Below are 27,369 nucleotides of genomic sequence, written 5' to 3'. Positions count from 1 at the left end.
GTGCACTAACATGGCAATCTGAATACAACAGAGGTGTGGATATTTCCCACACTTCTTGAAACATACAGACAACTCCACAGCACAATTGTGGAGTTTATGCAGTAGGCCTGAGGAATGGGGGAAAAGAGAGAAACAGAGACACGAATATCATCTTCTACCTGGCCGCACAGCTGGGCTTAACCAGCCCTACCAGAGCGTTGATATCTAAGAAGCAAAGGGCAGCTCTAGCATAACAGCAGGTGAAAGATTGATGTTTAACCTGGCGTTGCTTGTGATATACCTGGTGACAGTCTCAATATTTCCGCTCTCTATCACAATCTGAAACTTGGCCCTTCCTAGCTCAAATACAGTTACGTTTTGAGATAGTAACCGGATAGCCACCAGGATCAGAATAAGCCTGTTCACCAATGAGAACTACCTTCCGAATTAGGAAGTCACTTTTGATGCTTGGATTGCTTCAAGTTCTCAAGCGGATCACTGTAACATGAGAGCATTTGTGTGGATTGCATGTGCGCTTTTCAATCCTGGCCATATATGTGTTAACAATCTTTGATGCCAGTACACCATTCAACAGTATTTCTGTCTTTCTATGCTTCGGGTGGACTTTGCAAGAGGTCATATCCCATGGACGACTCTTGTGAAATATATATGTGCTAAAATACGTAGTTCTTATGGATGACTTCTTCATAAGCAAATAAGTGGTGTGGAGTTTATTATGCTATAGGCGACACTTTATGAAACAAACAAGAGCTATATAGTTTATGGCAAGATACTTCTCTGCATCCAGATGTCTTTGTTGACTCCATGGAAGAACCGATAACAGAATTCCAAAACGAAGTCCTAGACACAGCAATCAATCAATTAATTAATCAACCAGTCAATAGATACTTTATTTGGTTAAATAAAAACCACAAAAGTAATCTCTCATGACTGCCTAACAAGGATGCTATAAACTGTGATGAACACACACTCTTTGCTTCAAGATGGCCGCCACCTTTGGCAAGTCTTGTGAGAGTCCTGAAATTTCACAGGACATGTATTCCTTCTTGTTTTTATCCAGGTGTTTTATGAAGCACCATTCTAAGATATGAAGCGTCTGTCCAAGAAGCGCCTAGGCCATGCAGAACCTTCCATCCGCCACCGTTCCTGAAGGCATGCATGCTCATGGGCCTCAGAGTAGCGTGTTTGCCAGAAGCGGCATGCAGTGGTAAGCCTGTCTTATGCTGCATCCTACCAATACTCAGGAAGTCTGAAAAGAAGAGGACTAGAGTCATCACTTCTGCTCATCACAAGCTTACTAGAGTATTAGGTGTGTGGGAAAGAAGTTGACAATACATTTTACAAATATTCAGAACTTGCATCCTTTATGCAGAGACTGTGGTTAATTGACGTAAACAATTCAGCTGCATGCTGGAGAGATACGTATTAAAAGGAGGTAGGATTACAATATTAGTGGGAAAGTGAAGTGATTGTGTACAGTGGGGGACATTCATGATCCCAGCTGTGGTTGAGTATTGGACCAGTGACTGGATGCGATGCAGTGCATGATTTCCAGGGTGTTCCTTGAGTGGGGTGTTTGGGGTGTGACAATCCCCACATAAATGCAATCTTGGATTTGTAGTTGGTTCTGGGGGCCCTGAGTCGGGTCTGTTATCTCTATTATCTGGTTTTCTCAACCTTAGCCAAGAAAAAAAATCACAAAACAGTTGCCTTTGGTTCAACACCAGCTCCCCTACTTGTCCAAATTGTACGATCCTAGGCAAATAATTTATTTGTCTAGGATCGTACAGAGCCTTCTTTTTCTTTATTATTACATGTAAGCACATGTTTAATACTTGAGTTCAGGATGTGTGTTGCAGAAGCTCCTGTTGGATTTGGTTGACTATAATGTTTCGCTACATATAATAAGAATTTTGGCCACATTTAGGGTTTATGACCACTGCCTGTTCAGTTGGGTAATTTGAGATTCACATTGCCTAAATCTCACTGAGTAAGCTGCGCCCCTTCGTGATTTCTGCCGAAAAAATTAGTCTCAAGGTCGGTGAGCAATGATGGGAGGAAGAACAAGCATTTGCAAAGCAATAGGTCTCGCATTAGGAAAGTGTGAACTATTGGTATTGTAAATGACAACTTTTTTAAAATATGTGTTAGCTTTGAAAATATATAAATTAATAGCATTGTTATTCACAAAGCCAATAGCTTACACTTTCCTAATGCGAGTCCTATTGGCTATGGCAATGCTTGTTGGTAGCAAGTTCAAGTTCAAGTTCAAAAATTTGTATAGCGCACTACTCACCCAGAGGGTCTCAAGGCGCTTGAGGGAGGGGGAATATCCAAGTTTTTAGTTGCTTTCTGAAGGAGAGGTGGTTCTGTGTAAGGCGGAGGTGGGTGGGGAGAGAATTCCAAGTCTTGGCCGTTAAGAAGGAGAAGGATCTACCCCCCCCATGGTTGATCTATGGATGCGCGGAATTGCGGCGTGGGCTTGATTGGACGATCGTAGTTGTCGGGTGGGGGTGTAAAAGGACAGGCGCGTGGTGAGACATTCGGGTCCTAGGTTGTAGAGGGTTTTGTGTGCGTGGGTGAGGAGACGGAATGTTATTCTCTTGTTGATGGGGAGCCAGTGGAGGTCTCTCAGGTGACCGGAAATGTGATCTTGGCGGGGGATGTCTAGTATGAGTCTGGATGAGGCGTTTTGGATGCGTTGGAGTTTTTTCTGTAGTTTATCTGTGGTTCCGGCGTATAGGGTGTTTCCGTAATCCAGTCGGCTTGTGACCAGTGCGTGGGTGACTGTTTTTCTTGTTTCGGTGGGGATCCAACAGAAGATTTTTTTGAGCATGCGTAGGATGTTGAAGCATGATGATGAGACGGCGTTGACTTGTCTGGTCTGGCAAGCAAGGACACTGCTGTTGTGGTGCTGAGTTATGCTGTTGTGGTGCTGAGTGATGATGTGGTTGGGCTGAGTGATATGGTGGTGTATTAGAGTGATGTGGTGGTGTCCCTGAGTGAAGATGTGCTTGGGCTGAGTGATGTGGTGTTGTACTAAAGTGATGTGGTGGTTATTAGAGTGATGTAGTGGTGTCCCAGAGTGATGTGGTGGTGCCCCAGAGTGATATGGGTGTCCCAGAGTATGGGTGTCCCTGAGTGATGTGGTGGTGTCCTCGAGTGATGTGGTGGTGTCCCTGAGTGATGTGGTGGTGATGAGGTGGTGTCCCTAAGTGATGTGGTGGTGTCCTTTAGTGATGTGGCGGTGCCCCTGAGGGTTGCCCCTGAGTGATGTGTTGGTGCCCCCGAGTGATGTGGTGGTGCTGTTGGTGCCCCTGAGTGATGTGGTGGTGCCCCTGAGTGATGTGGTGATGCCCCTGAGAGAGTGGGAGAGAAGAGAGCGAGAGAGAAAGCTGGAGAGACGGAGGGAGAGAGAATGAGGTGGAGAACATGAGAGAGAAAGAGAAAGATAGGAGAGAAAGAAAGAGAGAGATAGAGAGAGAGAGAGAGAGAGAGAGAGAGAGAGAGAGAAGAGGAAATGAGAGAAAGAAAGAAAATGTGAGAGGGAGACAGGGTAAAAGTGAAAACGATGGAATGAGTGAAGAAGTGACAGAAAAGGGGGGCAGTGAGAGAGGAGAAAAGGGGGGCAGTGAGAGAGGAGAAAAGGGGGCAGTGAGAGAGGAGAGATAAAGTGAGAGTGGGCTGCGAGAGCAAGAAGGAAAGTGGTGAATAATTCAGAGGCTGTGGAATGGAGTAAGAAAGAGACAGATAGAGGCACACAAATTTATAAATACGTGTTTGTGCCTGAAAGGTGGTAAGAAATCTGCAGTGGCCTCAGTGCCCAATGGGCTCTTTTCTCGTTTACCAGCAGTGGTGCACTAAACTCATTCACCTTTCTTGAAGTAGGGCCTATGCACTATCACACGCCACTGCATGCATCACTAACAATATGCACTACCAGTTCAAAATCCTACAGCTTAGCAAACCTGTGAGCCGCTTCTTCAATTAAGAGGAACTTTGAAACTGCAGTGAAATCCAGAGTTTGCTCGTCAATGCCGCCCAGCTCCAGACATTTCCTTTAAGTCCCTGTCGTTTCACACCCTGACAGTCCCAGGAAAGGACAGACAAAAGCCCAGAGATATTTACAACAAGGGGTGGTGAGGGACAGAGTCTCTGAATTAAGCAGAAAGCTCTCACCCAGTCAAGAGATCAGGGCTAGATCCAACACCGTTTTTTAGCTCACTGCACCATCCCAGTTTCAGAACCTGGCTGTATGCAAATTAGTCTGTTCCTGTCCCAGTGCATGATGGGAACAGGGCAAACCAAACTACAAAAGCCAATTCTTACACTGGGAAGGAAACAAGCTCCCGGGGACCGGTTTCTGGCATTACAGCCGTCTTCGGCCCGGTTTGCTTGAATCCTGATGGTGCAATGAGCAAGGGTCTCACATCTGAGAATACCCTTCCACGCTTAGGGTGGACAAAAATATTTACAACAAGGGGTGGTGAGGGACAGAGTTTCTGAATTAAGCAGAATACTCTCACCCAGTCAAGAGATCAGGGCTAGATCCAACACCGTTTTTTAGCTCACTGCACCATCCCAGCTCAGAACCTGGCTATATGCAAATTAGTCTGTTCCTGTCCCAGCCCATTGCGATAGAACAAATGTACTCCTCATGCACACATACAATCTTGCATCTGCCCCACCAACCAGAGATAGGCAGCGCCATTAGGATGTGTGTGCTAATTACGTGCCAAGTGCTTCTCTGCAGGGGCGTGGCTGGCATGGAAGCCGCTGCGGTGGGGGAGGGCTGCATGGGTGCAGGGCTGGGAAAGGTGCTTTGGTGTCAGGGCGGCTGCTCGCAGGCCCAGGGCTCTGAGGACAAGAGGGGTTGGCCAGGTCATTTTGCTTGAGATCTATCTAATCCCGAAAACTGTTTTTTAGCGCTAGAGTTAAGTGAATCAACATATGAAAGGCAACTATTTCTTCAGTTTGAATAAATCAGAAATATTGTAAGCGATCCCACTGCCATGTGAGTCAGAGCTTGCTTAGCCTTGCAGATGTCTAATGAGGCTCATGAGCTTCGTGGATTGCTTGAGTTTCCAGGTGCAGAGTAGATCTGCATTGCATCCCAGAGTGCACGCGGCCGTTCGACAAGTGTCACGTGATGTACCGTTAGTGTTTGAGAAACACGGTTGCTACAAACGTTTCGCTATCCAGGTGACATCTACAGTATTCCATTTGCTTTCCATCCCACATGTTTTGTTATAACCTCTCAATTATGTATTCGTTTAAATACCCAAGACATTCCGTTCCTTTTGGAACGAGTATTCTAACTTTGCCAACATTTTAATATCTTCCTTGTGAATTTTGGTGAATGTGGCACTTATCACCACTAAGGCAAGTGATCCTGAACAGTTCAAGACATAGGCTGACCAAAGCGCCACAGTTTTCCTACGCCAAAGTAAGAAATATTCACTACAGTATGCATCTAATTGCAACGCTCTCATGAGAGTCCAGTACAAGGATTTTTTTAAAAAATGTGAATTAATTCAAATATTGGTAGAAGAAGCCTTGCCCTGGGAAGACCAAGTTTAGCACAGAGTGCATAATAGACACATTGCACGATTACTGACCACACGCTGGTTAAAAGCACTAGAATGCTACCTTCCCTTACACAGTGCCCTGGCAGGCATCATACCACAAAAAATAAACTCTTATATGCGGTAAAACATACACGGCCGTCCACTGTTACTCAGAGACTTTGTAGCTGCAGAGGGTACCAAGTTAAAGCTTGCACTGCGTGTGAGAGGACAGGCAATGGTTACACAACACCATATTAAACGAGCAATGTCCTGAGCAAATGGTGGGGGCCTGAAGCAGTGGAGTGGGAGAGGTGAGGGGGGAGTCACGGGGAGATTAAGGGACAAAAGGCAAGCGGCCGTGAAGTGCAGGCGGGGGGTGGGGAGCAGAGCCTTTGAAGAGCCAGAGTGAGTGAAGTGAATAATTAGGGGAGGAGAACTGACAGGCTGATAGGCAGAAGGCTCAGGCAAGCTCGTGCACGAGGCGTGCACTTCCCAAAATCCGCTGGAGAGCCCTTGGCCTTAAGTATGGTTTGGCTGCATTAGGGCTCTTTTCCTATTCCTGCGGAATAGGAAAGGGGCGAGCCCTAAAAAGGTTTGAGTAATGGCAGCTTTCAGGCTGTAAGTCACACCAAACAATAATATAATGGCACCAAGAGAGCCCTGAGGCATACCCAAAGGTAGGGAATGTATTTTGTAATGATCAGATGTTGAATTCTATTTGCTCATGTTAAACTCTTTTTTTTATTAGTATTGATAACATTTGTTAATGTGTGTTTTTGTGAGTGATGTGCCAACAAAAAAGTATGTGAAGATGAAAAAAAAGCCAAAATAGCACTGGTGATAACCCAGCACGCCACCCTTAGAGAACCCCTCAATTCGTTTCAATAGTGCTAACGGAGAGGCCATTTACCTCAACAATTGGCAAAGGATCACCAAGGAACATGGAGCATATTTGCAAAAAGAAATGGCATGGCGGCAAATTTTGCAGCACCATCCTGTGTAATTTCAATGCAGAGATGTGCTGTATTTGTAAGAATACGGGGCACCCCTTTGTTTTTCCTTGCGGCGCTAACATTTGCTGCCTAGTACTAACACAGAAACCCTTTTGCTATAGTGCATGCATTGCATGGATTATTGTTTATGTGAACTAAGGGACATGAACAATCAATAATGGCAATTTATTTATTTATATTTATTTATTTGACATTTGTAGAGCGCACTGCAACCCGGCAGGCATCCTGGCACAAGAGAAAACCCTGTTACTAAGAGGCAGGATTTTCAAACTTTAGGGAAGAGCCAGGTCTTAACTCTTTTACGGAACAATGTCACACTCTGAATACTCCTGATTTCCAGGGGAAGACGGTTTCAGAGGAGGGCTGCTGCCACATTAAAAGCCCCCCCCACCCCCCAGGGTAGCTTTCTTTATCCTGGGGATCCTGGCCAGGCTGGCAGAAGAGGAACGGAGAGTACGTGTAGGTTAATACGATTGGAACCTATCTTGAATATGCTTGGGACCTTGTCCATGAAGTGCCCTGAACACTATACACAGGGATTTGAACAGGACCCTCTGGGCTACTGGGAGCCAGTGTAACTCTGCCAGTGCTTGTGTTGTCGAGGAGCGGCATGCTCGATCCAGAGCTAGCTTAGCTGCTGCCGCCTGGATACTCTGGAGCCTGGCAATCAGGTATCCTGGGCATTCCAGAAGCAGGGCGTTACAGTAGTCCAGGCAGCTCAATACAATACTTCTGACTACTGTGGTTCGTGCCTGTGCTGTAAACAACGGCAGCACTTTCCAAAGTCCTCGGATAGGAGTGTAACAGCCTCCCACCAGTTTATTGACATGAGATTCCAGGTTTAATTTCTCATTGAAACTGACACTCAGATAGCGTATGGTGTTCATTGATGTCAGCATGCCATTCGAGGTTATAGGCCAGAAGTCAGCTGGCAAGGCTCAATCCCCCCCATCTTGCATTGTAAAATCTCATTTTTTTCGCTATTAAACTGGAGTGAGTTCTCCTTCAGCCATTTCGCCATTTCCCGCATGCATGCGTGGAAGCTGTCCAGTGAGTCCACCTGGTCACCATCGAGGGATACCATAAGCTGCATATCATTGGCATAGTTAATCAGGCAGATGTTATGTGCCTTGATGATCTCCAGCAAAGGTCGCATATATTCGTTAAACAGGATGGGACTGATGGAGGAGCCCTGCGGTACCCCATGCATATTTTTTACAAATTCCGACTGGTACGGAGGGAGCGCCACTGCTTGCCATCTATCCGATAGATAGGAGCTCATCCAACTCAGTGCTATGCACGTCACCCCTAGGGCTTCCAGCCTTGAAAGAAGAATGCCATGGTTGACCATATCGAATGCGGCTAACAGGTCTAGTAGTATTAACACTGCTGATTGGCCCCTGTCCGCCCGCATTCGAAGATTATCTAGAATGGCCACCAAGGCTGTCTCCATTCCATGACCCGGTCTGAAGCCAAACTGTTCCTCCTCCAGTTTGCTGTTAGTCTCCAGAAAGAGGGACAGTGCCCTTCTTACCCAACATTCCGCGATCTTAATCGGGTAAGGTAAGAGGTATATTGGCCTATAGTTCTTATAACAGCCTGGGTCTAGTGTGGGCTTCTATCAGTAGCGGCGTAATAACAGCCTGCTTCCAGTTGGACGGTACCACTCCAGAGTTGAGAGACTGACGGCACAGCTGGTGTAGAATGGAAAAAAGCTCTGATCCAAATTCTTTCATCAGCTTGGGAGGCATAGGATCCAGTGGTGACCCTGAGGAGATTCCTAGGGCAATGCAGGTAAACTCCTCCTCTGAAGGTAAGGGAAGATTGTCCATAATAGCCTCAGGGACAGCCGGCTAATGAGCACCATCCCAATTGTCACAGTCACATCCCCCCACCCCCCTTTTCCTGATCTGACAAAGCAGATGGGGATATATCTCTCAGGCCTTCCACGATTTTATTTATTTTTTCTTGAAAAAAGAGGGCCAGCCCATCACACAACTCCTGGGTGGGTTTGATTTTACTATTAGTACAGTCAGGGTGGGGCATATCTATCACTATCCTGAAGATATCCCTGGATTTGTTAGAGCTTTTGAGAATAGTGGATGCAAAATATTCAACTTTGGCAGAGATATAATCTCTTTTTTGTATTTTATTATAGTGAGCCTCCAGCTAGATTTATCCTTTTCCAGATAATTCCTCCTCCACTGTCTTTCTGCCATTTTACAGGACAGCTTGAGATTCCTTAGGTTTTCCGTGTACCATGGGGCTGAGGGGCTTCCTCTTTTCCTGATGACTTTGATCGGGCAAGTTGGTCCAGCCTCTTAGTTAGATGCTCACTAAGAGCAGTGTAGGTCTCTGTAACCTGTTTTTCAGGATTAAACAGAGCTTCCGTCTGAAATAGGGGGCTGCCCATTTGTGCCTTTCTCCGTAGCCCCTTCCAGTCCCGGCCCTGGAAAGTCCTAGCTTGTCTGTCCGCGGGCCTTATTTTATTCATACTTTGCACGCTAAAAGTGACAAGATGGTGGTCTGTCCATCCCACCGGCAGGGTTTCCCCCATGGCAATAAGGTCTTCCTCCGCAAAAACCAAGTCTAAGGTGTGACCTCCTTTATGTGTTGGTACGGTCACCCATTGTTTCAAACTCAAGTTAGCACATGACTGAGTGATGTTGTAAAAGGCTGTGTCCATACTTCCGCTGGCCCATAGATTAAAATTCCACAAGTCTAAAAGTCTAGTGTGGGTAAGAGCCAAATTATTGATGACCTCAATCAGTTCTTGTTGTTGTTGTGCATTGATTGCCCCCTGTGGCCTACAACAGACCATACCCATAAAGGAGTGGCCTGACTCATCTTTAACAGAAAAGCCTAAAAGCTCCGCACAGGTGACTTCATCTATGTCCAGCGGAATAAAGTTCAACTCTTCCCTAAAAATGATTCTAATTCCGCCTCCCCGGCCCCTGGCTCTGGGTTTATGCTAAGCCTAATATCCCACTGGGCAGGCCGGTTCAAGCGCCACCTCCATCTCTACCGTAGTCCAAGTCTCTGTCAGAAACAGAGCATCGAAATTGTGTGTCTCTATCAGTAGCTGTATCTTGGTAGAATGTTTGGGAAGTGATCTAACATTGAGCAGTCCACAATTTAGGCCGCCCTTCATCGGTGAGTCGAGCGCCAGCCCTGTCATCTTATCTGACAGCAGTTTGTTTTGCCCATTATTCCTAGACAATGACTCACTATGGGGGGAATTAATATACGAGAGAGGTAGCAGGCAGTTTGTACAAGAAGCTACATGACCCTTAGAGTAGTTATTAGGCAGAATTTGTGGGCAGATTGCCTTCCCCCTCAATGGGGCAAGACTCATGAGGGTATCTCTGGTGTAATATGGTCTCTCTGGGGGGCAAGGGCCAGGGGAACTCGCCCTAGGTCCAGCTCGGGCGCGGACGGGTGCACATGGGCTTGCCTTTGGCACGCCTTTGGGGCGCCCGCTGCGCGCGTCCGCTACGCGGCCGGCAAGCCATCTGCCTTTTATGTTAATGCCCCCCGAATGTGACACTGGCAAGGGGGAGGAGCTCTGTGCCTCTACTCAATCGGCCCACAAAGACCGCGGTGGACCGGGGACCAACTTAGCTCCGCACTACGGTGAAGAGGTGTGCATAAGCAGCGAACAGTGCAAGTTTTAAAAAGAGCGAACAGTGCAGGTTTAAAAAGAGAGCAGTCTCAGCAGGTTTAAGCTTAATAAAGCAGCTTCATTCTGCAACACACATAGAAGTAGCAAATCACCATTATCTAATGATTGTTTTATGCATGTAGGCACACCTTACTGCACAAAAACAATCATTAATGTTGTTTTTCTCTTTCTACCTGTGCTGCACAATGCAGCAGACATCGAAAAAGTAAAAATGAGGAGACATAAAAGTATTTCTCCTTGTTGCACCAATCTAAAGGCTGCTTTTGCATGGCGTACGTTTTTGGCGCTGCCTCAGATTTACAGATCCTTGTAAAAATCGGGCAGCCTCAAAAAGCAAAGGGTGTTGCGGTGGAACGCCCACAGCAACACCCATTACACACCCCTTTGACACCAGGCCCGGCTCCAGGAATTTTTACTTGGGTGGGCCAAGGGTGCCTTTGGGTGGGCCTCTGCGGGCTCGATTTGTGGCATATATGTCTGGGCAGGCCTGCTTCAGGGCCCTCCTTTATCTTTTCTTAGTCTTACAAGGCCCAGTAAAGCGCACTCTTTTGCAAATCTCTTTCTAAATATTATCACTCTCAAAAAGTGTTTTTTCCATGTAATGTTCCTTTGATGGGAAGAGGAGGTTTCTGAGGTGGGAGTATCAGGCAAGTGACACTTCTCGGGCTCCCTCTGCGAGCCTTCAGGGAGAATCCCTCTTCATTTCTCCCTCCACCTGACCACGGACTCTGAAAAGCACTCCCTTACAGACTTGATTATCCACTACTCCTCTCCAGTGCACCTTATCTCACAGCTTACCTTGGGCCCCAGCCCCATGACAGGCACCATCGGGCTCCACTTTCATTTTTCCCCGGTAAAAACATTAGTAAAATCACCTTCAAACTTAAAACATTGAATATGTATCAGTAAATATAATTAGCACACTCTTTAAAGTATGATCCACAGTAGCCCTTATGACCGAACTGTTAATTAAATAAACAAAAAAACAGAAATTCCAATACAGGGCAGCGCTGATGCAAAAGTCTTTTTTTGGTGCCGCACCAATAACCTCTTTCTCCGTAAATACCTTTACTACCACCTTCCAACAGTGCCCCTCATCCCTCCATAGCCCCCCCTATTGACCTCCTCCTCGGATTCCCTCACTGCCACACGCCACAAGTGCCCCTCATCTCCCCATAGCCCTCATGACCTCTTCCTCGAATTCCCTCCCTGCCACCCTCCACCAGTGCCCTTCATCTCTCTCTAGCCCCTCCCCCTCATGACCTCTTCCTCGGATTCCCTCACTTCCTCCCTCCAACAATGCCCCTCATCTTTAAGTAGCCCCTCTCTCAAATGCATTTAATTTGTTGTATAGCGCTACTCATATCAGTGTAGGGTGTCACAGTGCTTTACATAACGCACACATTATACAGAGACAATGAATCATACAAGTATGTAAATCAGTCTACAGGGAATGTCACATAAGCCAATGAGGATTACAAGGTGTATAAATCACATGTCATCCATACTGGTGGGCAGTATATTTTAAGAGGGTTTGGTCTGGGGAAACACAACCTTAGGATTTAAATAGTATTCCATGGGGGTCAGCTTTACTGCTAAAAATGTATATCTACCCAAACATACTCATTTTAGCAACATTAGAATAATGAAATACTGGGGCAGTTATAACTATGTCACAAAACAAAAAAAGCGAAGTTCTAACTATACCATTCATGTTTGTATGCAGCTCTTTGATGACAGTTCATTGATCACTGTCCTATGTTAGGATTGTAACTTCTGAACTCCAAGTAACACACGGTTCTCTGTGACAAAGGCAGGAACAACTGAGCTATCCACATAAAACACAGTTCATCTGCATTTAAAAACGACTAACATACCAATGATTGCTCTCCAGCAGGATCATTAATCACCAGCGTTAACTGGACATTTTGTATTGTCTTATTGTTGTCCTGCATCGACCATTGATAATGATAAAAAGAATTGGCCTAGCCAATAGGTCTCGCCTTTGGGACCTTATAAGTGCTTAGTTATCCAGCACAATATCCTTGGTGCAACAACATCAACTGTTGCATGGCTAAACACTTATAAGGTCCCAAAGACAAGACCCATTGGCTATGCCAATGCTTGTTTCTTCTGCTTTGTTTTTCTAGATGAACAGTGATATGCAGAAGGATGATATTATGGCAACATGTTTATTTTTTGTGCACTTTATGTAATTAAAGAGCGTTATTTTAAAAATGACTTATGTTAAACTGATATAAATATATTTTGCAACAAATATCTAACTGCTTTTTAGTGTGTTTAATTTTACAATACAGATTTTACTTTTATTCTCCACACCTGCACCCATCCTGTCTATTTCATATGAAAAAGCAAAATACCAAGGCTATTTGAGTATTGTGGGAAGGCAAGCGTGTGACCATGTATTATAAGGAATAAAGTACACCCTAGCATACATTAATGCGATATTGCAAGTTACCTCTACAACCTTATAAAGGAACTTTGCCTTCAGTCTCATTCTTCTATATAGTCATGGAACTTGTCTGTAACTTGCTAAATCCTTAATATGTAGAGTAGGTTTATTTAAGCCATATGTAATATACCTATATGTAGGTTTGGGCGTTATGATGAGCTAAAAGGTAGTGCCTTCCTTCTTGGGTGCTTTTACCGTTTTAGCACAATTCTGCTCATCAGAACCTGTGAAAGTGTTTTAGGCCAATCTGCTTTCGTCGCCTCTGAAAACCAGCATTTCATTTTTCTTCTATTTCTTTTGTGCAGTTTTATATAGCGCAAACTGGGCCTGAAGGTATTGGACATCTTTTCATGAGCACTTGTAACATTAACACAAGGCCCCATTCATTTTTAAGCACAGAGCGAATAGGTGATTTGCCCAAAGTTACAGGACGTTAAGTGACACTGAGACTTGAACCAGGTTACCAAGGTCCAAAGTCAGCACTTCTGGTCATAACGCCTCATCCTCCCACCATATTCTGTTAAAACTTTTTTTTAAAACGCCAAGATGGGTCTTTTAGACAGAGCTGCTAAAGGCAGTGTGTTCCTGTTGGTGTTTTTAGGGTTGCAACACAATGCTGCTTTTCATTGCTTGTGAAGACCAGCAAGCTGGCCCAACTTTAAAAATACACCAACACAGGCGCATAGTCTATCGGTAAAAGATGGCACTAGGCAATGTCAGTGTTGGTGTTTCTTGCCTCAAGAATGGTCTGGGCTCGGATCGTGTTAGGCTCAATGGTCTATGAGGACCCCGAGTCAGAGCCAGGCATCGGTCTCGAACCAATCTCGAGCTTTAAGGGGTCGTCCACCAGTATGAAAATACTGGCGAGATGGGCGCCTGATAACCAAAATTCACTTTGACTTGTTTTGTTCACTAATGAACAGACACCTACGTCCGTTTATAACACTCACTGCTCCAGCACACACATCACCACTCTGATATACTCTAAATAAAAAGCTGTGCATTCAGTGACCCCATGCGCCCATGTGAGGAGTGGGATCCTAGCATTGAACAGACAACTTGGGTTTGATGCACTTTACTGTAATGTACAGTGCATTCTGAAAGTGCTTCAGTGCAGGTACAGCGCACGCATAAGGTGCTGTAATAGGCCCTTTGGTTCCCAGCTCATCTAGGAGTAACCAGAGTGTTAGCATCAAAATCAGGGACGTTCCACAACAAAGCAGGAGTACACCTGTGCTTCGTTCGAGGGGCACAGAGTGCAGCTGGCAGCCCCCATATAACCAGAGAAAGCACAAACAACAAAGCACTGCGTAAAGACATTTAACTTTCACACAGCTGCATCTCTTAACTGAACTGCTTTCTAATCAGGGCTTCCACCTAATCCTCCCAGGAACTTATGAAAACTTGCCGGCCTCGCTATTGCGTCGACCTTCTCCAAAAAAAAATGACGTGTTACATTTACTGAAATTTACTGAGACAAAATGGTGGAAAACAGTGGTGAAAACGGGGAGTGTCCTTCTACACTGGAGACTCCTGGTTTACCTTTGTTCCACCTCTAAGTGGAAAACGAAGCCTCATTAACATGTAAATGGTCCTTAAAGAAGTGTGAAGGACTCGGGTGCGGCTGCGATAATTTCTAAAACTGTCTCTGTGTGTGTGCTCCCCGGAAGCTGTTTCGGCCCGGCCTGATGCACACGACGGGGGAGGGTTTAAGCACTTTGATCCCAAACGCGTTGCGCTCAGCCTGCCTTCAAGCCCTCGCTGCGAGGGCCAAGGATCCTGTTTGGGTGGGCCAGGCTCATGTTTGGGTGGGCCGGGCCCACCCGGCCCACCCGCTAGAACCGGGCCTGTTTGACACAAAGAACTGTGAAAGGGCACCATATTTACAAAGCGGCGTTAATGCTAATTGCTACAGTGGTCGACCTTAAAGCTGGAGAACTGAGTTTGAGTCTCATCAAGTACACTCAACATCCTTTGATTCTAGGCAAACCACTTAATCTCCCCGTGCCCAACAAAATAAATGTGCCCGTCTGTAAAGCAACCAGTGCCCATGTAAAGCGCTCTGATACCTTCAGGCCGAGTTTGAGCTGTATACAACTTCTGCCCCCCCAAAAGAGGGCTTGACGCCACTTTGTAAATATGGTGCAGGGCATTGCACCACTGAAACGTCTGACAAAAGTGACGCTCCAGTGGGGCATTCCCCTTGTGCTGCCCCATAAAGTGCTGTAGTGGTGCTCTACAAGATCAGACACTCCCCACCACGCTTGCCCCCCTTCCTCATTCCATCACCTTCTTTCCCCTCATTCATATTTCGGATATCTTTTCCACCCCTGAAAGAAATCCAAACCCACACAAAGGACTGGGATTGTCTGTAGATGGACCAAGAATGTAGGAGTTACAATGAGGAAAAATATATTGCATTTTCCCGTGATGCTTTGCGTGAGTTCTTCTTCGAGCTGCTTGCTGGCGGAGCTCTTCAGCGTTAACCTTGCACTAAGCTTCAGCGCGGGGCTTTTACTGGAGGCTCGAGTTTCCTCCCCGAGCCAGGAGGGGGCGTTGCAGGGACATAAACATTGACTGACGGCCTGTGAGCAGGAGGAGACCACGAGCAGGGCGGGGGAGCCAGGGCCCAGGTCTGATTGAATGGAGAGTTCATTATGCAGACTGCCTGGTTCAGTTCACCCAGGAGCCCCAGGCAGGAACCCCCGGTAGCTGCCGTCTCCCTCCCCAGCTCAGAACACGTGAACTGCTTGGATGTAACCGTATTACGAACCCTAATGGAAATTGCATTTCCTCTGAAGCTGTCATATTCCATCGGCCCTCACGGCTGGGCTGTAAATGAATTCCGGGCCCGTGAATGGGACAGAGAGTGCCGCGTCCTCTGCCGAGCACCGCCGCGCATTCATATTCCTGGTTACTGTGCCTGCGCTTCCATTCGGGCACTTACGGTTGTGTGGCCAGATCTCGTCCCTCCCTCCCTTCCTGCACACGCAGGTATCTCCATCCTCCGTGCATTCGACACCCACTCGCTCCCTGCACGCGCAGATTCCCCCTCTCCTGCGTATACGAAGCCTGCCACACCCTACATATGCATATAGAACGCACAGACCTTCCTGTCTGCTCATGCACACCTTACTGTCTGCACATGCATGCCTCCCTGCCATATACGAAGATCTAAGATGCCTGCATACCTCACAGGCAGAACTTCTTGCTCATACACATCTCATCTTCATCCCCACCACTACCTGCACACATGACACAGCGCTCATGATCTGTCCACCTGTACATGCAGTTCTTGTCTGCCTCACTCCCTGGTATATGCAGCTCTACCCTGCCTCCCAAGCTGTGCGTGCAGCTCTCCCCTGCCTCACTCCCTGTACGTGCAGTTCTTGTCTGCCTCGCTACCTTTACGTGCACCTCTCCCCCGCCTCACTTCCTGTACCTGCAGCTGTACCCTGCCTCACTCCCTGTGCGTACAGCTCTCCCCTGCCTCACTCCCTGTACGTGCAGCTCTCCCCTGCCTTGCTCCCTGTACGTGCAGGCAGCTCTCCCCTGCCTCACTCCCTGTACGTGCAGCTCTCCCCTGCCTCACTCCCTGTGCGTACAGCTCTCCCCTGCCTCACTCCCTGTGCGTACAGCTCTCCCCTGCCACACTCCCTGTATTTGCAGCTCTCCCCTGCCTCACTCCCTGTGCGTGCAGCTCTCCCCTGCCTCACTCCCTGTATTTGCAGCTCTCCCCTGCCTCACTAGCTGCGCGTGCAGCTCTCCCCTGCCTCACTCCCTGTACGTGCAGGCAGCTCTCCCCTGCCTCACTCCCTGTACGTGCAGGCAGCTCTCCCCTGCCTCACTCCCTGTACGGCTCTCCCCTGCCTCACTCCCTGTGCGTACAGCTCTCCCCTGCCTCACTCCCTGTGCGTACAGCACTCCCCTGCCTCACTCCCTGTACGTGCAGCTCTCCCCTGCCTCACTCCCTGTGCGTACAGCTCTCCCCTGCCTCACTCCCTGTGCGTACAGCTCTCCCCTGCCTCACTCCCTGTACGTGCAGCTCTCCCCTGCCTCACTCCCTGTGCGTACAGCTCTCCCCTGCCTCACTCCCTGTACGTGCAGCTCTCCCCTGCCTCACTCCCTGTGCGTACAGCTCTCCCCTGCCTCACCCCCTGTGCGTACAGCTCTCCCCTGCCTCACTCCCTGTACGTGCAGCTCTCCCCTGCCTCACTCCCTGTACGTGCAGCCCTCCCCTGCCTCACTCCCTATACGTGCAGCTCTCCCCTGCCTCACTCCCTGTGCGTACAGCTCTCCCCTGCCTCACTCCCTGTACGTGCGGCTCTCCTCTGCCTCACTCCCTGTGCGTACAGCTCTCCCCTGCCTCACTCCCTGTACGTGCAGCTCTCCCCTGCCTCACTCCCTGTGCGTACCGCTCTCCCCTGCCTCACTCCCTGTACGTGCAGCTCTCCCTTGCCTCACTCCCTGTGCGTACAGCTCTCCCCTGCCTCACTCCCTGTACGTGCAGCTCTCCCCTGCCTCACTCCCTGTACGTGCAGCTCTCCCCTGCCTCACTCCCTGTGCGTACAGCTCTCCCCTGCCTCACCCCCTGTGCCTACAGCTCTCCCCTGCCTCACTCCCTGTACGTGCAGCTCTCCCCTGCCTCACTCCCTGTACGTGCGGCCCTCCCCTGCCTCACTCCCTGTACGTGCAGCTCTCCCCTGCCTCACTCCCTGTGCGTGCAGCTCCCCCCTGCCTCACTCCCTGTGCGTACAGCTCTCCCCTGCCTCACCCCCTGTGCATGCAGTCCTCCCCTGCCTCACTCCCTGTATGTGCAGCTCTCCCCTGCATCACTCCCTGTACGTGCAGCTCTCCCCTGCCTCACCCCCTGTGCGTGCAGCCCTCCCCTGCCTCACCCCCTGTGCGTACAGCCCTCCCCTGCCTCACCCCCTGTGGGAGCAGCTCTCCCCTGCCTCACTCCCTGTGCGTGCAGCCCTCCCCTGCCTCACTCCCTGTGCGTGCAGCTCTCCCCTGCCTCACTCCCTGTGCGTACAGATCTCCCCTGCCTCACTCCCTGTGCGTGCAGCTCTCCCCTGCCTCACCCCCTGTGCGTGCAGCTCTCCCCTGCCTCACTCCCTGTATGTGCAGCTCTCCCCTGCCTCACTAGCTGCGCGTGCAGCTCTCCCCTGCCTCACTCCCTGTACGTGCAGCTCTCCCCTGCCTCACTCCCTGTGTGTGCAGCTCTCCCCTGCCTCACTCCCTGTGCGTACAGATCTCCCCTGCCTCACTCCCTGTGCGTGCAGCTCTCCCCTGCCTCACCCCCTGTGCGTGCAGCTCTCCCCTGCCTCACTCCCTGTGCGTACAGATCTCCCCTGCCTCACTCCCTGTGTGTGCAGCTCTCCCCTGCCTCACTCCCTGTACGTGCAGCCCTCCCCTGCCTCACTCCCTGTACGTGCAGCTCTCCCCTGCCTCACCCCCTGTACTTGCAGCTCTCCCCTGCCTCACTCCCTGTGTGTGCAGCTCTCCCCTGCCTCACCCCCTGTGCGTGCAGCTCTCCCCTGCCTCACTCCCTGTACGTGCAGCTCTCCCCTGCCTCACTCCCTGTACGTGCAGCTTTCCCCTGCCTCACTCCCTGTGCGTACAGCTCTCCCCTGCCTCACCCCCTGTGCGTGCAGCCCTCCCCTGCCTCACTCCCTGTACGTGCAGCTCTCCCCGCCTCACTCCCTGTGTGTGCAGCTCTCCCCTGCCTCACTCCCTGTGCGTACAGATCTCCCCTGCATCACTCCCTGTGCATGTCGCTCTCCCCTGCCTCACTCCCTGTATTTGCAGATCTCCCCTGCCTCACTAGCTGCGGGCGCAGCTCTCCCCTGCCTCACACCCTGGGTGTGCAGTTCTTCCCTGCGTCACTCCCTGTACGTGCAGCTCTCCCCTGCCTCACTCCCTGTGCGTACAGCTCTCCCCTGCCTCACTCCCTGTACGTGCAGCTCTCCCCTGCCTCACTCCCTGTACGTGCAGCTGTCCCCTGCCTCACTCCCTGTGCGTACAGCTCTCCCCTGCCTCACCCTCTGTGCGTACAGCTCTCCCCTGCCTCACTCCCTGTACGTGCAGCTCTCCCCTGCCTCACTCCCTGTACATGCAGCTCTCCCCTGCTTCACTCCCTGTGCGTACAGCTCTCCCCTGCCTCACCCCCTGTGCGTGCAGCCCTCCCCTGCCTCACTCCCTGTATGTGCAGCTCTCCCCTGCCTCACTCCCTGTGCGTACAGATCTCCCCTGCCTCACTAGCTGCGCGTGCAGCTCTCCCCTGCCTCACACCGTGGGCGTGCAGTTCTTCCCTGCCTCTCTCCCTGTATGTGCAGCTCTCCCCTGCCTCCCTAGCTGTGCGGCAGCTCTCCCCTGCGTAGCTCCCTGTACATGCAGCTCTCCCCTGCCTCACTCCCTGTTCGTACAGCTCTCCACTGCCTCACTCCCTGCACGTGCAGCTCTCCCCTGCCTCACTCCCTGGGCGTGCAGCTTTCCACTGCCTCAATTCCTGTACGTGCAGCTTTCCTATGCCTCATTTCCTGTACGTGCAGCTCTCCTCTGCCTTACTCCCTGTACGTGCAGCTCTCCCCTGCCTCACTCCCTGTAAAAGCAGCTCTCCCCTGCCTCACCCCCTGTAAAAGCAGCTCTCCCCTGCCTCACTCCCTGTAAAAGCAGCTCTCCCCTGCCTCACTCCCTATACGTGCAGCTCTCTCTTGCCTCACTCCCTGTACGTGCAGCTCTCCCCTGCCTCACTCCCTGTAAAAGCAGCTCTCCCCAAGGAGATGATGGACGGAGTGCTGAAACTTTTCAGACACTCACCCCCAGTCACAGCACTGGGTTGATTCCATCGTCGTTCTTTAACTCACTTCGCCACCTCAGTTCAGACCCAGCTATATGCAAATTAGTCTTGACCCTGTACCTCATGGGAACAGTCCAGCCCGAACTGCCAAGCCAGGTCTTACCTGAACCGCATCCTGGGAGGCTGGGACCGGTTTCTGGGTAACACCCTTCATACAGACTAGCTTGAATCTAGTGGCAAAGTGAGTAAGAGACCCACGTCTGGGCCACTGGATGACTGATTTGCAATTAGCTGGGTCTGAACTGAGGTGGAGAAGTGAGCTAAAGAATGATGATGGATTCAACCCAGATCTAGGACTGGGGGCGAGTGTCTGAAAAGTTTCAGCCCTCCGTCCATCATCTCCTTGTGTCTGCTGCATTTCCTGTATGTTTAGCCCTCCCCTGCCTCACTCCCTGTACGTGCAGCTCTTCCCTGCCTCCCTATATTTGTATGCAGTTTAATGTTTCTTTTTATCTTTGCGTGCTGCCTACTGACATCATTCAGTCTGGTTCTATTTTGGTCACATGGCTATGATAACAGATTTCATCTTCTCCATACACGCAGCAGATCTGGCTTCCTCATTGTTTGTACATATCCATTGTCTTGGGTCCGCGTGACTGCCTTTGTATGGAGGCGAAGCATACAGACCTCTCTTCCTCTCTTCTTGTATGCAGCTTGCCTTGGGTTTGTGTGTCTGCTGTGCTACGATGCTGCCATGTAGCAGACCCTGCTTCCTCGTAGCTTTCGCATGCAGCTTGTCTTGGGTTTGTGTATCACTCTTGCTACGGTGCTGCCATGTAAAGTGCCTTGCTTCCTTGTTGCTTTTCCATGCAGCTTGTCTTGAATGTTCGCGTCTACGTTGCAACGATGCTGTCCAACAGCAGAACTCACTTCCTCGCTGTCTTGAATGAATGAATGAATGTTGGATTTATAGAGCTTGTGTTGTTGCGTCTACCTTGCTACGATGCTGTCATTTAGCAGACGCTGCTTCCTCGTTTCTTGTGCATACAGCATGTCTTAGGCTCATATGTCTGCTTTGCTTTGATGTTGCCATTTAGCAGACCCTTCTCCCTCGTTGCTTGTGCATGCAGCTTGTTTTGGGTTCGTATGTTTGTCTTGCTATGATACTGCCATGTAGCAGCACAGCTCTTGCTTTCTCGTTGCTTGTGCACATGGCTTTGTGGAGTCTGCCATGCTATGATGCTGCCATGTAGCCTCGCAGCTCTGGGTGCATGTGGCTTCTCTTGGGTTGTTGAGTCTACCTTACTATGATGCTGCTATTCAGCAGCACAGATTTTGTTTCCTGATTGCTTGTGCAAGTGGCTTCTCTATGGTTTTCAGTCTGCCATACTGTGATGCTGCCATGAACTCTTGCCTCCTCATTGCTTGTGCACATTGCTTCTCTTGGGTTTTTGAGTCTGCCTTGCTATGATGCTGCCATGCAGCAGCGCAGCTCTTGCTTACTCGTTGCTTGGGCACGTGGCTTTGTTGAGACTTCCATGCTATGATGCTGCAATGTAGCAGCACAGCTCTTGCTTCCTCATTGCTTGTGCCAGTGGCATCTCTTGGGTTGTTGAGTCTGCCTTGCTATGAAGCTGCCATGCAGCAGCGCAGCTCTTGCGTCCTCGTTGCTTGTGCACGTGGTCTTGTTGAGTCTGCCATGCTATGATGATGCCATGCAGCAGCGCAGCTCTTGCTTACTCGTTGCTTGTGCACGTGGCCTTGTTGAGTCTGCCATGCTATGATGATGCCATGCAGCAGCGCATATCTTGCTTCCACGTTTCTCGTGGACGAGACTTCTTTTGGGTTGTTGAGTCTGCCTTGCTAAGATGATGCCAGGTAGCAGAGCAGCTCTTGCTTTCTCTTTGTTTGTTCACATGGCTTCTCTTGGGTTGGTGCTATGATGCTGCCATGCAGCAGTGCAGCTCTTGCTTCCTCGATGTTTGTGCATGTGGCTTCTTCCTGGGTTGTCGAGGCTTCCTTGCTATGATGCTACCATGTAGCAGCGCAGCTCTTGCTTCCACGTTGCTTCTGCATGTGGTTTCTCTTGGGTTGAGTCTGCCTTGGTATGATGCTGCCATGGAGCAGGGCAGCTCTTGCTTTCTCTTTGTTGTGCACATGGCTTCTCCTGGCTTGTTGAGTCTGACTTGCTATAATACTGCAATGTGGTAGTACAGCTCTTGTTTCCTCATTGCTTGTGCGCGCGGCTGCTCTTGGGTTGTTCTGTCTGCCATGCTATGATACTGCCATTCAGTAGCACAGCTCTTGCTTCCTCATTTCTTGTGCACATGGTTTCTCTTGGGTTGCTGAGTCACCCTTGCTATGATACTGCCGTGTAGCACCTCAGCTCTTGCTTCATCGTTGCTTGTGCACGTTGCTTCTCTTGGGTTGTTGAGTCAGCCTTGCTATGATGCTACCATGTAGCAGCACAGATCTTGCTTCCTCGTTGCTTGTGCACATGGCTTCTCTTAGGTTTTTCAGTCTCCCTTGCGATGATGCTGCCATGAGGCAGCACAGCTCTTGCTTCTTTATTGCTTGTGCACGTGGCTTCTCTTTGGTTGTTGAGTCTGCCTTGCTATGATGCTGCCATGTAGCAGCACAGATCTTGCTTCCTCGTTGCTTGTACACATTTGTTTGTGGAGTCTGCCACACTATGATGGTTTTTTGCAAGCCACATGAAAAATTGAAGGCACAATGGCTCGCTGCATGAGTTCTGAGAAGGCCACAGAAATAAAAGGACCCTAAGAACAAGCGATGAAATATTAAAATTGGAATCAAGGATTCGTTCCTCGTTCCTTGTGCATGTGGCTTCTCTTGAGATGTTGAGTCTGCCTTGCTATGATGCTGCCATGTAGCAGCGCAGCTCTTGCTTCCTCATTGATTGTGCACGTGGCTTCTCTTGGGTAGTTGAGTTTCTGCCATGCTATGATCCTGCCATGTAGCAGAACAGCTCTTGCTTCCTCATTGCTTGTGCAGGTGGCTTTGTTGAGACTTCCATGCTATGAAGCTGCCATGCAGCAGTGCAGCTCTTGCATTCTCATTGCTTGTGCATACAGCTTCTCTTTGGTTTTTGAGTCTACCTTGCTAAGATGATGCCATGCAGCAGCGCAGCTCTTGCTTCCTCGTTGCTTGTGCCCATCACTTTGTTGAGACTCCCAAGCTATGATGCTGCCATGTAGTAGCGCAGCTCTTGCTTCATCTTTGCTTGTGCACATGGCTTCTCTTGAGTTGTTGAGTCTCCCTTGCTATGATGGTGCCATGCAGCAGCGCAGCTCTTGCATCCTCGTTGCTTGTGCACGTGGTCTTGTTGAGTCTGCCATGCTATGATGATGCCATGCAGTAGCACATATCTTGCTTCCACGTTGCTTGTGTACATGGCCTTGTTGAGTCTGCCATGCTATGATGCTACCATGCAGCAGTGCAGCTCTTGCTTCTTCAATGTTTATGCATGTGGCTCCTCTCGGGTTATTGAGTCTGCCTTGCTATTATGCTGCCATGCAGCACAGCTCTTGCTTCCTCGTTGCTTGTGCATGTGGCTTCTCTTGAGTTGTTGAGTCTGCCTTGCTATGATGGTTCCATGCAGCATTGCAGCTCTTGCTTCCTCGTTGCTTGTGGATGCAGCTTCTCTTGGGTTGTTGAATCTGCCTTGCTATGAGGCTGCCATGTAGCAGCACAGTTCTTGCTTCCTCATTGCTTGTGCACATGGCTTCTCTTGAGTTGTTGAGTCTCCCTTGCTATGATGCTGCCTTGTAGTGGCGCAGCTCTTGCTTCCTCGTTGCTTGTGCACGTGGTCTTGTTGAGTCTGCCATGCTATGATGATGCCATGCAGCAGCGCATATCTTGCTTCCAAGTTTCTTGTGGACGTGACTTCTCTTGGGTTTTTGAATCTGCCTTGCTATGATGCTCCCATGCAGCAGTGCCGCTCTTGAGTCCTTGTTGCTTGTGCACGTGGCTCCTTTTGGGTTGTTGAGTCTGCCTTGCTATGATGGCTCCATGCAGAATTGCAGCTCTTGCTTCCCCGTTGCTTGTGCATACAGCTTCTCTTGGGTTTTTGAGTCTGCCTTGCTATGATGCTGCCCTGAAGCAGCACAGCTTTTGCTTGCTCGTTGCTTGTGGACATTGGCTTCTTCTTGGGTTGTTGAGGCTTCCATGCTATGATGCTGCCATGTAGCAGCGCAGCTCTTGATTCCACGTTATTTGTGCACGTGGCTTGTCTTGGGTTGTTGAGTCTGCCTTGCTATGATGCTCCCCTGCTGCAGCGCAGCTCTTGCTTGCTCGTTGCTTGTGGACATTGGCTTCTTCTTGGGTTGTTGAGGCTTCCATGCTATGATGCTACCATGTAGCAGCGCAGCTCTTTCTTTCTGGTTCCTTGTTCATGTGGCTTCTCTTGGGTAGTTGAGTCTCTGCCTTGCTATGAGGCTGCCATGTAGCAGCACAGTTCTTGCTTTCTCATTGCTTGTACACATGGCTTCTCTTGGGTTGTTGAGTCTGCCTTGCTATGTTACTGCCATGTAACAGGGTAGCTCTGGCTTCCTTGTTGCTTGTCACTTGGCTTCTCTTGGGTTGTTGAGCCATTTTTCTATGATGCTTCCATGTAGGAGCGCAACTTTTGCTTCCTCGTTCGTTGCGCACAGGGCTTCTCTTGGGTTGTTGCTATGATGCTGCCATGTAGCAGCGCAGCTCTTGCGTCCTCGTTGCTTGTGCACGTGGCCTTGTTGAGTCTGCCATGCTATGATGCTGCCATGCAGCAGTGCAGCTCTTGCTTCATCTTTGCTTGTGCACATGGCTTATCTTGAGTTGTTGAGTCTCCCTTGATATGATGCTGCCATGTAGTGGCGCATCTCTTGCTTCCTCGTTGCTTGTGCACGTGGTCTTGTTGAGTCTGCCATGCTATGATGATGCCATGCAGCAGCGCATATCTTGCTTCCAAGTTTCTCGTGGACGTGACTTTTCTTGGGTTTTTGAATCTGCCTTGCTATGATGCTGCCATGCAGCAGTGCAGCTCTTGCTTCTCCGTTGCTTGTGCATACAGCTTCTCTTGGGTTTTTGAGTCTGCCTTGCTATGATGCTGCCATGCAACAGCGCAGCTCTTGCTTCCTCGTTGCTTGTGCCCACGACTTTCTTGAGTCTCCCTTGCTATGATGCTGCCATGTAGTAGCGCAGCTCTTGCTTCCTCGTTGCTTGTGCACGTGGTCTTGTTGAGTCTGCCATGCTATGATGATGCAATGCAGCAGCGCATATCTTGCTTCCACGTTTCTCGTGGACGAGACTTCTTTTGGGTTGTTCAGTCTGCCTTGCTATGATGCTGTCATGTAGCAGCGTAGCTCTTGCTTCTTTGTTGCTTGTGCTCGTGGCTTTGTTAAGTCTGCCATGCTATGATGCTGTCATGCAGCACAACAGCTCTTGCTTCCTCGTTGCTTGTGCGTGCAGATTCTTTTGGGTTGTTGAGTCTGCCTTGTTATGATGGTGCCATGTAGCAGCGCAGCTTTTGCTTCCTCATTGCTTGTGCATGTGGCTTCTCTTGGGTTGTTGAGTCTGCCTTGCTAAGATGATGCCAGGTAGCAGGGCAGCTTTTGCTTCCTCGTTGCTTGTGTACATGGCTTCTCTTGGGTTGTTGCTATGATGCTGCCATGTAGCAGCGCAGCTCTTGAGTCCTCGTTGCTTGTGTACGTGGCCTTGTTGAGTCTGCCATGCTATGATGCTGCCATGCAGCTGTTAAAAGTTAGGCCGCAAACATCAACATTATCGGCGCCATCTTGCCCTTTTTGAGCCCATTCGTGCGCGTAAGCGGCAGCCATTTTGAGCACCATGGCCTCCCTGCCCCTCGCTGATAACCAGCGCGTCTCTCTCTCTCTCTCCTAACCTCGCAGGCATCACCCGCACGCTGACACCCCCCGCTCTCACATGCCTTGGGTCATAAACCCCTCTTCAGCGCAGCTGTGCCTCGGAATCCCATCCTGTTCCCAGCGCGACACCTCCCTTCATTCCTTTCATGGTCCGAGTCCTTTGATAAAACCCCCCCTTTTCCTGTGTGCCCGTTCCTCGTTCCCAGGCCGCCACCTGGCCCTGCGGATACTGTTTATTGCCCCCCCCGTACAGTAGGAAGCTTCCCCCATCAAAGGACCCTCGAGTTGATCAAAGCCCCCACCCTATGAGATCCGATCAACCCCACACATTCCGTAAATCGGCGGAATGTCCAGCTGCGGGATAATCATCACCTGTTGTGACCGGGGTGGGGACTTCAACTGTAAATGTGTGTGGGAACGGGCCTAAAGGGGAGATTCCGAGGATGTCCTTTCATACTTCAAAGCATTGCAAGAATGTGTTACATGCAATAAAGATCATAAACCTGTGTATAAGAGGCCAGGCCTCAGAGATGCGGTTAGAGCACCTCGAGAAGATACCCTGTTGTCTGATTTGATGTGTTCTGCTCCGTCGGAATAAAACTTCTGTTTCCTGCCTTCCGGTCTCCAGCGCTTGCCTCTTTGTTTGGTAACTCGAGTGGGTATAGAGGCGACTAACGCCGGGCAACTTTGAAAAAGGTCTTCTGCCCGTACCTTTTTCTACAATTGGCGTCCCAAACGTGGGGCCCATCAGCGACTCGTGGATCCAGTGGGAGAGGTCCTGACGACAGAGTGAATGACTGCAACGATCGGGAGTGCACCTGTCCGATAGACCCTCGTCTGACAGCCGATCATCCGAACTTCACTGGTTCCGAACAGACCTCTCTCGAGTGATCTACGGTCCTGACTGGGAACCATCAGGAGTGCCGCGAGGATCACGAAGAATAGAGGACGATCGGGCGCTGGATTCGGAAGACAAGAAACTGTCCATGCGGTTCGGGTAAGGTTTTGTAAACACGATGAATTGCGAAATGATTGTTTGATTGTTTGGAAAATACTAGTATTACTCTTTGTTGATTTATTTGGAGATTCGCTGTTTGCACACGGAGAAACAACAGGCTCTCTCTTTGCAAGCAGTGAAGGTTAGGTAACGCAGACTTTTGTCACCATTGTAATCCGTCGTGCCTATCTTTCTCCCCCACTGATTGATTGTTTGAACCCGAACTACGGTTCGTGGATTGTTCTCTGGAGATATCCTTCTCCCCCACTGATTAATTGATTGAACCCGAACTACTGTTCGCGGATTGTTTTCTGGAGATTCTCTGTCTGCAAACAGGAAAGAACAGGATTCCCTCTTTGCAGATAGTGAAAGGGTAGGTAATGCAGACCTTTGCGGGCCTACTTATTCTCCCCACTGATTGTTTGATTGACCGAACATTGACTGTTCGATATTGGTTCATGAGGTATTCACTGCCTGCAAACAACGTATAATAGAAATATTCTGTCTAGTCTTTGCACGCAGTGATAAGATAGGTAGTGCTGACTTTTGTCCCCATTGTAATCCGTCATGCCTGTCTTCTCCCCACTGATTGGTAGCCTGTTTAGCCCGGACCGCTTATTAGAGATGAACCATCCGGCTCCACTGGAAGGCACCCCTAATAAGGACATGTTCATGAAGCATGGATTGATCGCTATAGCTTATAGCAAGCTGTGGCATAAATATACGAAAAAGGATCGAGAAAGTCAGTGGCCACTGATAGGATCCTTCGATGATGATAAAATAAGCGCGCTAGAAACAGCCCTTGGTAAAAACAAGACAACGCCCACTATGCTTGATAGTTTCGGCATGTGGCGCAAAAAAACTGAACAACGTAAAAAGAGAACTGAGAGTAGGTTGGGAAAAGAGCTGCGAAAAGCAGCCCACCTAGCTGCTCAGAAACTAGAAGAAGA

Source organism: Lissotriton vulgaris, chromosome 2_1, assembly GCF_964263255.1.
Source record: "Lissotriton vulgaris chromosome 2_1, aLisVul1.2, whole genome shotgun sequence".
Taxonomy (NCBI): Eukaryota; Metazoa; Chordata; class Amphibia; order Caudata; family Salamandridae; genus Lissotriton; species Lissotriton vulgaris.
This window is presented reverse-complemented; position numbering follows the sequence as displayed.